Source organism: Balaenoptera borealis, assembly GCF_965194805.1.
Source record: "Balaenoptera borealis genome assembly, chromosome: 4".
NCBI classification, from domain to species: Eukaryota; Metazoa; Chordata; class Mammalia; order Artiodactyla; family Balaenopteridae; genus Balaenoptera; species Balaenoptera borealis.
In genome coordinates, this window is record NC_138861.1 from 111,223,848 (window position 1) to 111,237,986 (window position 14,139).

Consider the following 14,139-nt stretch of genomic DNA (forward strand, 5'->3'; position numbering starts at 1 on the left):
AATGAAGCATGAGAGATTCTGGTTTAATAAGGAGTTACATATATCAGAATTCAGAATAATCAAGAAAGTATCTTAATTAAAAATATATACCCTGTTTAGAGGCTACTATTTTAACTTTATTACCAGAGAATTAGAGACGATGTTAATTCCAACTCTAAGGCAGTGCCCACCTAAGTGAGTACAAGTCAGTAAAACCACAGGATCACGAGACGGACAGCAGAGAAATTTCGATCCCAGTTGAGATATCCAGCAGGGGATGGGATGGACGGGTGGGACATCTGAGGTGACACCGGAAACAAATGGTTTATGGAGAATGAGGCTGAGACTTCCCATCAGCACTAAGTGCTGAAACTGTTCTTTTTCCACCTGAAGCCAGGGTGGTTTGTACCACTCCCACATGAGACATTTTGCAGAAAGCAGTCGTAGAATTTTCGTAGAAGGCATGCTCACATGAAGTCTGTCATAAATTCATTATTTCCAGAATGTGTGAAATAGCAAATAAAAACAAAAATAGCAAATAATAGTTGTGATAGATTGTAAAGTGGCTACAAAATCTTCCTGTGCCTGAATGTACCCCACTTTGCTATGTGACAGAGTAGAGTGTATTCCTCCATCCTGTGAAATTGAGTTGGTCATGTGACTTGCTTTGGCAAATGGGGTATTGGCAAATGGGGTATTATCAAATGCCTCAAGCAGAACTTTACAAGCACTAGTGAATAGGGCTTGCCCACTTGCTGTTCTTGGAATCCTAAGATTGCTATATGAAAGAGCCCAAGCTAGCCTATGGGACCTATGTGGAGAAGAACCAAAGCATCCCACTGACAGCCAACCAGCTGCCAGATACACCAGTGAGACCATCCCCAGTCCTGAAACCAGCTGGTCTCACAGCTGACCACCAATGCATGAGAGAATTCAGCAGAGATCAGACCAGAAGAAACATCCAGCCCACAGTATTATAAGATAGGTAACATGACTATTGTTTCACATTTCTAGTTTTGGGGCAGTTGTAATGCAGCATCAGCTAAACGGACACAACACTGAAAGTACAACCAGTGAAGACTGAGTCAGCAAAGCAGAATTTCTCAGTCCTTTAAAAAATATCTCAGAGAAATCACAGGCAGAATGATTGGGAAAATATCATATTTGACTAGGATATGCCATAGCAATTGGGTCCTGTAGATTGGTCCTTGTGGTGGGCAATGTCACATTAAATGTCACAGAGGGCTGAATACAAACCCAGACTCTGCATTGTAGTATGGAGAGGCTCTCTAACCTTGCTGAGTTTCAGGGGTTTTTTAATCTATAAAATGGAATTAAAAACCTTTTTCTTTTACAATGTCAATTAGTATTGTATCAGTATGCCATCTGACACAAAGTAGGTGCTAAATAAAATGATAGCAATTTTAGTTTTGGTGATGATAATAATGCAGGTAGAAATCCTGCACCCATACCCAGAACATCCTTGCATGAGCTGTTTGGGTCAAAGGGCACCACAGGATACATGCTGCACATTTGATGTATCTGTTCTGATAGGGTAAAGAGTTTGACAAGGACTAGCCTGGAACAGCCTGGGGCAATGGACTTGGAGATTGGGAATAATGAAGAAACACAGTAAGGAAACATGACTGATGATTTAATGAGGGTGAGGGGCTTGTTATTAACACCAGAAATACACTGAAACAATGTTTGTTTGTTTTTTCACAATGTGGAAACTTTCCTCCATGTAGGTGTATAGATCTAAGAGCAGAGACACTGAAAAAAATTTTTTTAAATTATTTATTTTCTTTATTTGTTTGGCTGTGTCAGGTCTTAGTTTCAGCATGTGAGATCTTTTGTTGTGGCGAGAGGGCTTCTCTCTAGTTATGGCGCTTGGACTTCTCTCTAGTTGTGGCAGGTGGGTTTTCTCTCTCTAGTTGTGGTGTGGGCTCTGTAGTTTGCGGCGTGTGGGCTTAGTTGTCCTGCAGCATGTGGGATCTTAGTTCCCTGATTAGGGATCGAATCCACATCCCCTGCATTGGAAGACGGATTCTTTACCACTGGACCACCAGCAAAGTCCCTGAAAAATTTTTTATTCTAATATTTTAGTTTACATCTTTAAAGGAGTCTCTTGTTTTCCATATAAGTGTTTACACTAAGATTTCACATTTGGGGATTAATTTAATAAAATAAAATAATATTTATCAAAGAAATGAACTACATTCATAAATAGACATATCCTAAAAATCTATTTCTAATGAAAAAGCATTTCTTAAAAGTTAAATAAGCAAGTAAATAAATAAACTGTATATTTTCTATCACACATATAGTTAAAGGTTAAAAAAAATAGCCATAAGACCTCTGTTCCTAAAAAAATGATGATCTAGATATCTTCAAAAGGAAAAAAAATGCCACCTGATAAGAAAAAAAAGAAAAAGAACTTTTTTGTGTGAAATATACATATATTATAAGGAAAAAAGTATTTTAAAAACCTGTTTAAATAAATAAACAAGACTCAAAATTTTGGAAATTCTTAGGGCTCAAAATGAAGTCAGAATCTTGAATCCTGAGTTATTATTTATCAGGGAAGTTGGTAGCTGCCCCAAATCATTGTCTAATCCCTGGGAATTTTGAGGCTTCTATTGAATACAATATATGCTGGGGACAGAGACCGGGCTTTGGGCCTCCAAAAAGTGAGCAGCTGAAATAGAAAGGTTGCATCAGCCCAGGACTTCATGGGGCCACATCCTCAGTGAACTTAGAGGTGAGAAAAAAATCCAGCCTTAATGCCAGTATGACTTGTCCTTGGGGGTGAGTAAAAGAAAAAGAAAAATAATTCTTCTTAGCTGTAATGAAGGAAAAATTTTCAAGTTTTTAAGGAAAAAAGTATAGTATTTTTATGCCAGTAAGACTTTGTAAGTAAATATTATAATGCATGAAACAGTAAAAAATTAATTACCTATTAATAAAAGCTTACTATACCAAAATACACCATTCACAAAAATAGTGGAGAAAAAAAGACACAAAATAGTTATCTATCACACATATAAGCTTTATAAAGAATTCCTGGAACGAGTAAGAAAAACAAAGCAAGCTACCTAATAAAAAAATGGCCAAAAACATGAACAGATATTGTGCTGAAAAATGAAAACACATCAACCAAAAAACATAAAGCAAAGATGATCAACATCATTAGTAATCTGGGAAAAACAACCTAAAAATCACAATGAGATACCATTTCACTCCTCCTAAATTGGCAAAACATTTAAAAGTCTAAAAATTGAAAGGTTGGGCAGGGCTGTGGAACAATGGGAACCCTCATACACTAGTGGTAGGAGTGTAAATTGGTACAATTGCTTTGGAAAGCAATTCAGTATTATCTATAACAGTTTAAGATGCAAGTATACCATGACTCAGCAATTTCACTCCTAGATAAACTTTGCTTTGTGTATCAGAAAAGACATATACTAGAATGCCCTTGTCTATATTGTTTGTAATAAACTCAAATACCCATCTATATGAAAACAGAGCAAAAATTGTGGAATAGACACAAAAGTGTCTATATAGCAGTAAAATAATTAATTAGGTCTATACGCATACAATGAACTAATCTCAAAGACAAAATTTTGAGTGAAAAAACCAAGCTATAGAGTAAAATTCAGGACGATATTTAAAGTTCTAAACAGTGTAAACCATTATACTGTTTTAAAAACGGATAGAAAATGACACCTCATATTGATGGGTTATGCCTTCCTGGGAAGGAAGGTTTCATTTCTTAATAAAAGGTGGTTAAGAGGTGGTTACACACACATATATTTATAATGTTAGCCTTCATAAAGATTTCATACTTATGAAATATTGCATAATCCATTTTTTAAGAATGAACTTGAAAGCCACACACCAGTTATACCAAATTCATGCTAGTTATTAACCACGGGGGAGGGAAAAAAGACTGGGTTTGTGGGTATGAGAGAAAGAAATTTAAAAGAAATTATTGAGGTACAATTGACATATTACATTAGTTTCAGATGTACAATATAATGATTCAATATGTGTGTATATTGTGAAACAATCATGACAATAAGTCTAGTTAACATCTGTCACTATACAGAGTTACAAAATATTTTTCTTTCTACTTGGGATCCGTGAATTTTCCTTGTTGCCATTCATATTGGAGCACTAGTGTCCTGCCCTGAGCGCACATCTAAATTAGCCACCCAAGCATTGTCTGTGGTAGCACCTTGCTTTAATTCTTTCCATAGCACTTATCAATGTTACATTGATTTGTGTAAGTATTTATTGTCTCTCTCTCTCTCTAGAAGGTAAAAATCACATATATAACCCTGACTATGTGCCTGGGTTCTCTGTTTAAGAATTCCAAGTGTGTCTACTGATTTAAGATTCAGTACAGCCCTTAAAGGTAGGTGCCATTCTTGTCCCCATTATACAGATGAAAAAAACTGAGGCACAGAGAGACTAAGTTACCTGCTGGAGATCCCAGAGTGAGTAAGCACCACAGCCAAGACTTGCCCTTGGACAGTCTGGCTCTAGAATCTACCACTTCACCCCTCTACTCTACTCACCACTCTCTGTACAAAATGACCTGGGCTTTGTGTTTTTCTCATTTTTCTCTCTATCCCTACCACTTAGAATGATATTTGGCACATGGTGCTAACTATTTAAACATTTAAATTTAAAAATTTTTGAGTAAATAAATAAATGGTACACTTTAAAGAAAATCCATGTTTATATTGCTTGTTTCATACACACACACAATATAGAAAGCAGAATGCTGTGTGACCTAAATGTTCAGCACCCTAAATTTAGCTACCCTCTGTTTCAGTTTCTTCATCTGTAAAATGGGCATAATAATAGAACCTATAACACAGATTGGTGAGGATTAAATAATTTAATATACAGAAATACTTAGAACAGAGCCTGTGTGTATATATGTGTGTGTATAGATACATGTACATATGCATATATTATTTAATTATATATTTTATATAGTTTTATTATATATATTTTACATATTATATATAACTTCTCAATAAACGGTAGGTATAATAGTGAAGAAGATAAACCTGGATGGCTGGAAAACATTTTTCTTTTGTACTTTTCTTTCTTTACCAAATTTCCAAACACATAAATATGTTGTCTAAATGTAGTCATTTATTTATAGATCTATGTCTGTATGTGACTCCTTCAGGCTCTTTTGAGGAGAAACACCTAAACTGGCCGGGCCCCTTTCATGTTATTGTCACTTTACTGGCTCCAACTGCCTACAGCAAATCTGCATCTACTCAACAGAACAGTGTCTCATTCAAGAACTATTAACCTGGAGCCTGCGATGTGCCAGGATCCCTCTTAGCAGCAGGGGGACAGAGGTGGAGGCATAAGCCCAACCATCCAGTTGCTCACGTTCCACTGGAGGGAGGAGAAAGAACGGCAAACAAACCAGTACTGCACAGCACTCTGAGTTCTACGACAGAGGGAACACTGCCAGGGCAGAGTGAAGAGCCACAGAGACATCAGGTTGCCCCGTGCTCCCATGTGCCAGGACAGTCTTGATCCAGCAGGGTGTCCAAAAGGAGACCTGTTCTCTTATTTTCAAATAAAGACACAGACCTACTAGAGAATGGACTTGAGGATATGGGGAGGGGGAAGGGTAAGCTGTGACAAAGTGAGAGAGTGGCATGGACATATATACACTACCAAACATAAAACAGTTAGCTAGTGCGAAGCAGCCGCATAGCACAGGGAGATCAGCTGGGTGCTTTGTGACCACCTAGAGGGGTGGGATAGGGAGGGTGGGAGGGAGGGAGACGCAAGAGGGAAGACATATGGGAACATATGTATATGTATAACAGATTCACTTTGTTATAAAGCAGAAACTAACACACCATTGTAAAGCAATTATACCAATAAAGATGTTAAAAAAAAAAAAAAGACAGCAGAATTCTAATAAGAAGGATCTGCTCTAAAAATAGATCTCTACCTTGTCATGCTGGTCTGTTTCTCTTTCCTCACAATAAACCTACAACACAGCAAATATTATTATACCCATTTTACAAATGAAAAACTGAGGCAGAGAGGTTCAGGAACTTTCCTGGGATCACACAGCTGATAAGAAGAAAAGCTCCAGAATCCATGTCTGAAGATTACAGGCAGAAGAAATGGTGCCAATTATTACAAGATGTCTTTGAGCAAGTTATTCACTTCTCAGTTTGCAGATCTAAAATGGCCTAATAAACTTGATTTGCATTACTTCTATGGGGACTAAATGACATGATGCACATGACAGTGCTTTTTAAACTATACAGGGCTTTAAAATCAAAAGGATTATGATAGTAAGCAATTATTAATTACAGTTATTTTAATAATATAATGGTTGCAGAATTGTTATTATCAATGATTATCATATTACTATTGTTACATGTTATCTAGGACTAAGATGATAAATAGGATAAGGGATGAAACAGAGTGGAAATGAGTACTTTTTTAGAACCTAGTTTCAGTATTTAATCATTACCAGAAGTCCAACCCCCAGCCGGGGCCTTGTCCTTCAGGACAGTGAAGGGTGGAAAGATTTCTGGCCTGCCATGTTATCTTGAGTATCCCGCCAAGAATAGGGATTGGTCTCAACCAGCGGAAGATCAGACTGAACCAGGTTCTACCACAGTCCCAGAAACACTTTGTTCTCTTAGATATGTGTGTATATATTTTCTATTTTCATATTTTTTATGATTACAAACCAGGAACATTTTTATTGTTTATTTCCCATAGACAAACTATATTACGATTTTGGTGAAAATACGTATCTTTTACAAAGGTAGAGATCATAATTGCTACAATGTTCTAAAACATGGATTTTCTTTTAATTTACTAAATAATATGTACATTTTCTCACATCATTTATTATTTTAATATTGTATATTATTTCATTAGAAAAATGTACCACAGTTGGCTTAACTGCTTTTTTGATCAATTTGAAAATTTTAATTGCTTACAATTGTAAATTGTGAAATGGTTCCTAAATAATACTTTTCTTTTTGCATATATAGCTTGCAGTTTCCTTAGAATAAATTCCTAGATGTGTATATGGCAGGTCAAAAAGCATGCTTACCTGTACAGCTTTGGGTATACCTTGCCAAAATGCATTACTGAAAGGTTAAACCAGTTTAAACTCCTACCGGACATTTGTGAGAGTGCCAATCTTCTTTCACTTTTGCTGAACTGGAGAATTTTAATTTTAAAAAGTACTGATTTTAAAAGTGCCCCTTTAATTTGCATTTTCAAAATAGTGTGGTTAAGCCTTTTTTACAATGTGCTCATTGCCATTGAAGTTCTGGTTTTGTAAACAGTATTTTCAGGAATCCAGACTATGTTGTCTATAAGGCTTTCCACCTGCTGGACCATAAGTCAGTCAAGCTCTTTGTCCCCAGGAACAATTTTTAATTTCCCCTGATTCACCCCTATGCTTTCTCTTCCTTCTGATCTCCTGCCCTGGTAAATGGCACACAAGCATTATCCTAATTAACCAAACTCTTCCTGTGTGTTCATTTCACTCTAAACAGGCACCAAATCTTGATAATTCTAGCCCTTAAATACCTCTCATATCTGCCCCTCCTGATTCATTCCCACTAATGCCATCTTAGAAGAGTCACTGATCAATTCTCACAAGTATTTTCAGTAGCTTCTTAAGAGAAATCACAGCCTCAGACTCATTCCTGCAAACTGCCTGTCCCTCTTCTGCCAGCGTGATTGTTTCAAAGTGCAAATGTGCTCACAGTGTATCCCCATCACCTTCTCTTCGTACTCCTATGGAATCTTATATGTGCATCCTTGATATTAATTTTTCAGTGAGTTTAAGATGCCTAACACTGGTTTAGGTGACAAGATTTTAGTTGACACATGGACAGACCCCATTTTTATTTCACTACTTATATACCTTTATTTTAATGCAATAGAAATGATATGATGTATCCAGTAAATGATAGCATGTATTATTCATAAATGCTGTATAATTAAAATGGTATAAAAATTTAACAAGCAAATAATTATACGATTGACTGGTGAAAATGTCAAAAACATCTCTAAATGAAATATTGGTGACTTAAGTTTGTGAAGCACTGTCTCATGCCTTTGTTTCCTTGTATTATAGACACACTCAAGGCTGAATTCCCTGCCAGGCAATGAGCCCCAGGTACAGAGACTCCCTTGTTGCTTTCTTTATCTCAGGCATCTCTACAGCCCATTAAATAGTGAGTTCTGCATTGCACAAAGCTCAACTCTGGAAGGAAGAATATACTCAGCTCTTAGCCAGGTTCCCATCCTTGATGTTTCCTTATGTTAATCAAGATTCTTTGGGTTGTAAGTGACAGAACAGAAACACAGCTCAAACTGGTTTAAGCCCAAAGGAAATTTTTATCTCATGTAATTGAAAAACCCAGTGGAACCTTTGGCTCATTGGTGGCTGAATCCGGATCCTCCAATGATGCAGAAGGGAATCACTTTTCTCTCTTGGTATGGTTTAGGCTTTAAAAAAAAAATGTTGGTTGTGTGTTTTGGTTGCGATCTCATGCACCCTCTTTGTATATGATAATTCTTCAGCTTCAGTTTTATATTATTGTTACAATGAATAATCAGGAAAGAAAACACCTGTTTCAATAGCTTCAGGTGCTGAGATGGGATAGGGACCTTCAAATGGATGGTCCATTTGAAGTTGAGTCCTCATATCTCTAAGTCGACCATTTATTGATTATTTATTTTGTTGTTCCTTTACTCAACAAACATTTATTGAGCACCTAATATGAATTAGACACTCTGTCACAAAGACCCATTACATGTAGCCCCTATATTCAAGTCCCTCATGGAATACAAACAATATATGAGAGCATTCCATTACATTGTTGGAAGTACCATGTAGGGATGTGTGCCATGCTACAGATACAGGAAGGTAGGACATCTAAATCAGTCTCAGGAGGTCAGGGAATGATCAAGGACATGTTGAAATCACCTAGATAAAGAAACTTCGGAACTTGATATTTGTTGTTATCTTGTGATAGTGTTGTCTGTGCTCATTGCCGCCACTATTAGTTTTGTTAGAATCTTGGAGGTCTCTAGGGATAACTTCTCTATACAGAGGCATGGTTCTGCCTAGAAGGACCCTTTGTCATTTCACCCATGGAAAACAGTATTTAGAACTCAAAAACTAATTTTTCCAAATTTTTCTCTAATGCATGTGAATTTGTTTTACATTGTATTCATTATTTATTTTCTATTAATGAATCGTTTGATTATTTCCCTTGGTGAACAGAATTTTCCAGCAGTAGAAGATCTGAATAATGCAGAGATAACTAATTATGTTATTTTTTTTCAGCACGCACATTTCAGATGCAGAAAGATTCTTACCGAGGGAAAATAAAAACCAAACATGTTAAATTGCCACTGTCTAGAAAATGTGATGGGAAAGTACTCTAGATTAGTTTGAAAATTAATGACTAGACTGGATAAATAAATAAATAAATGAAAGCATGATCTCTCTGTTAAACCAGCAGCAAATTGTGGCAAGTCAGCAGATCTGGTGTCTAGGCCTGGCCACCTCACTATTTAGTGAGTTAATTGGGATCTTGAGCCCTTGGCTTCTCTGCCCCATCCCTTCATTTTTAAAATAATTCCCTTTCTGTTCTGACAATCAAGAGATTATGAATCCATGAAATTAATTTCAAAGTAAGAACAAATTGTATTTCTTCAGATAAGTAACTTTTGTGAGTTTTGATCTCCAATCCCAAGGCACATGATCAAATCAAGCAAGGTACACACTCTAACTTCAAAAGCCAAGCAGAAAATGGATTTATTTAACTTTAGAACAGAGAGTAAAAATAAGGACTGAAAGAAAAGAAAACTAATAATATCAATTCTTCTGCTACTGCGTGATCTTTTTTTGCACCTACATGAACTGTTCCACATTTTATGATTTCTTATTTAGAAAAAGTACTTATATCCAAGGCTGTTGTCCAATGGAGACTCACACTGGTAAGGCCATGTTGACCATTTCAGCCAGTGTCTGTTCTGCTCAGTCACAATTTGTGCCATTCCAGTGGTTAAACATTTTTTGTCACCCTGCTTATATCCATTGGGAAATTTATATGACCTCCTTCTTAACCTGAATAGTTGGGGATAGATAGATATTTTATCCTTTATCTGTCAAACATTATGGAAATAGTCCAGCTTTGGGATTGTACAGGCCTGGGTTTGAATCCCAAATTTCCTACACAACAGCTGGAGCGATTCCTATTTCCTCCATAGAATCCAGTAGTTGCTGCCCCCATTTGAAATAGATTGTTGCATAATTTTGCTTATCTAGACAGAGCGCAAGCATAGGATGTCCACTTCTTGATAAGATTTCTTCCAGAGAAATAGAATTTTCTTTTCAGATAGGTTGGAGGCAAACTGGGAAGGGGCTCTGCCAAAGTGAATTAAGGCTAACCAGTGACAGGGTCTACAGGTAGTTCAAGGTAGGTGCAGGAAGAGCCATTAGAGGCTCAATGTCAAGGGGTCCTATGTAGATTTCTATAGAAATTAGGGAAACAATCCTTTCTCAAGCCCAAGGACAAAGCAGGAGCAAAGCAGTGGAGGTGCTAATTGGGTAAACGAAGAGAAAATGTGTTGGTAGAAAGATATAAAAGAGTGACATTGGGATAATGATTCTCAAATCTGGCTGTGGTCAGAATCTCCTGGGAAGCCTTTGTAAATATAGATTCTCAAGTCACATCCTATTATACAGAATCAGGATCTCCAGGAGTGGGAACTCCATATCTATATTCTATAAAGCACCTAGATAATTCATTTGTAATCACCCATCATTTGGTCTAATCCTGGTGTTTAGGATACACCTTCCAGACAATATCTAAGTGTGCTAATCTGTATTGGCTTTTGGCTGTATGATTTAAAGAAATTATGATGGACAAAGTTTAAAATACAGAAAACGATAAATGTAGTTGTTTAAATAGAAGAATATCATGGTTGGAATCTAAGAACTTGCATATGTTACCTTTCTTCACCCTCCTGGAAAAGCCATAGACTTGGAAAGACTCAGATTTGGAGGTTTGTTTTTTTTTTAACTTAAGCAACTGTATGACCATGGCAACTTACCAAAATCCTTTACAAATAATTTCATATGTGTTAAATTAAAAACAATATTTCATAGCTTTTAGCATTATTATGAGGATTGAATAAAACATTGTTGGCAAATTGCCAGGTAGAATGCTCTCTACCTGTCTATCTATCTATACGCAGTTGACCCTTGAACAATGCAGGAGAGCTAGAGGTGCCACCCTGCCCAATGAAAAATCCACATATAACTTCACAGTCTGCCCTCCATATCTGCAGTTTCACATCTAAAGATTCAACCAACCACAGATTATGTAGTACCATGGTATGTATTTATTTTTTTAAAATCTGTGTGTAAGTGGACCCATGCAGTTGAAATCCAGGTCGTTCAAGGGTCAACTATATATATATATATTTTTTTTTTCTATATATGAGCTTATATATACATATACATATAATGAGTTGGAAACAGTAGTTACAAACAGAATTCTCACAAATTATATGATTCTATTTTTTTTAAAAAAATGTTTTTCTTGAGTTCCTAAGGCACTGATATATATTATATTTAGCTATCTAACAACCCCTCCCTTCTCTTCTAAACATGTTTGCGGTTATAGACAAATTTATTAAACAGTTTAAATTATTTGTGAGTTATAGACAAATCCATTAAATAACAAAGAATCAGTTCAAGTATCCAGTCTTCCAGTCTTCTGTACACATTCCTATCGTAAAATCCTAGTCTCTGTGTCTATGTCACATAAAATCATGAATACAAGCATGTGTTGAAGCTTCTATTTAGAAACTCTTATGACCGATATAGCTGATGATGGTTATTCTTAGAAAGCGCTAATGACAAGGATGCTTGGAACAGTTCTAGACCGGAGTGACGGTAATTGACCTTCTTCTGTGGCTGATTCCTAGGGAATAATCCAAGTTACTAGGTTTATAAGGAGGTGAGAGCAGGCCTCCTACTTGTGGGTGTGGCATTTCACAAGGATTTTTTCCTCTACTTTAATACTCACAGGCAGGCTTTACTTTGTACAATTCCATGTTACCTGCTAGGCTGGGAGAGGGAGGTGGTAAAAACTAATGCAGGCTGTTGGGATTCTTGAAACAGGATACAAATTCAGTGCTACCCAGGTAAGCTTGAAAATTTATGTGTTGGAGTCATTTTGGGTTTTAATTACTTCTTTTCCACTTGTTTGCTAGTTGGCCTTTGGGCTATTAGATAACCTCTCAATGATTTAGTTTCCTCATTCATTAAATGGAAATCATTACACTCACCTAATAGCATCACTGCCAAGATTACTGGAAATCTTACCTGCAGTCCAGTCAAATAACTTCAAAGCCACTGTAATCATTTCAAAAACAAAATCATTGTTTGCTCAGCTGAACAAAATAATTCCATATTTGACTCCCACTTAAAGCAGCTAAGAATCTGTATTACCTCTTTTTCCTGGCCTTGGTTCTCCTAATTTATTGTATTTGTTAACCTATTATATTGTAAAATATAATGCATGTAGAAAAAATACCATAAAATAATTTTGCAATCTGACCAATAATTCTGAAGTGAACTGCCATGTAACCATGAAGCCATTATTCAGTAGGTTATGACCAGCATCACAAAGTCCCAAGGGCTTTTCTTTCCCGTCATCTCTCTCTCTCCAGAAGTGAGCACTATTCTAGTGTCTCTGATCATCACGTTCTGATTTCCTTCATAGTTTTACTACCTATATACATCCCTAAAAATACAGTTTAGTTTCACTTGTTTTCTAATTTTATATAAGTGAAATAGCACCATATGTATTCTTTTCTTAATGTCCTGCCTTTATTTCCCAAAATTTGTTTGCAAGATTCACATGGTTGGAAAAATCTTTCTCCTTTGCTGGGTAACATTGCCTTTAATAAATGCACCCCAGGTTATATATGCATCCCACTGTTGGAAAGCATTGGTTCGGTTTCCAGTTTTAATCTATTATGAGCAGTGTTGATGTATACACCCTTGTATGTGCTTCCTGGTGCTCAGGTATTTTGGCATTTCCACCAAAGCAGAGGCTGAGATAAAGATGAGGGTGTAGGAACTTTATTTGGGAAATGATCCAAGAAAGGGAAGTGAGGGAGCAGATAGAGTAAGAAGAGAATAAGGACAAGCAATAAGTAATGGTTTTAGCTGTGGCTGCTTAGACATTGGGCCTTGAGTCTATCAGGACCTCAGAGATACAGAGCTTCAAAAAAGCTCCTCAAGGCCTCTATGTTGAAGTCTTCACCCACAGACTTGAGGCCCATAGTTGCTGGGAGCTGAAACAGGGGAATTAACTCTTTTCAGAGGTACAGTAATCTTGTAAATGCTTTATTTTAATTTAATCTTTTTCTTCTGCTCTTAGTATAAATTGACTTTGTGTCCAGAAATCATGCTAAAATATTTGTTAATATTATCATAATTAATTGTAGATGCTTTTGGATTTTCTACACACATAATCATATAATATGCAAATAATACCACCTTATTTTTTTCTTTCCAGTATTTTTGCTTTTTAAAAAATTTATTATTATTATAATATTTTACCTCCCAGAGGATGTCTTACTAACTGAATATACCTGCTATAGTTTTTATCATATTGAAGAAATTCCACACTATTCTTTGTTTGTCAAAAAAATTTGCCATGAATGGATTTTAATTTTGTGAAAGATTTTTAATGCATCTACTGAGATGACATGACTTTTCCTATTACTTAATAAATTTGGTAAAATTAAATTGATCAATTTTCTAATGTTGAAACAAATTTAAGTTCCTGATATAAAAGCAAGAGGGAGGGTATATGGGGATATATGTATACGTATAGCTGATTCACTTCGTTATACAGCAGAAACTAACACACCATGGTAAAGCAATTATAGTCCAATAAAGATGTTTAAAAAAAAAGAAACAGTCAAACAAAAAAAGAAAGCAATTTGATCATGATATAGTATGCCTTTTACACATTTCTATAAAAAGTTGGTTTACTGTTTTTTTATCTTGCTTTTATATATATATGTATGTATGTATAA

General features: G+C 36.0%; 1 long non-coding RNA gene across 1 annotated transcript in view; it reads right to left on the reverse strand.

Annotated features, from left to right (window-relative positions):
* Positions 1–14,139, reverse strand: part of LOC309627529 — a 377,892-nt gene that overhangs the window by 298,742 nt on the left and 65,011 nt on the right. The gene's annotated exons all lie outside the window — the stretch shown is intronic.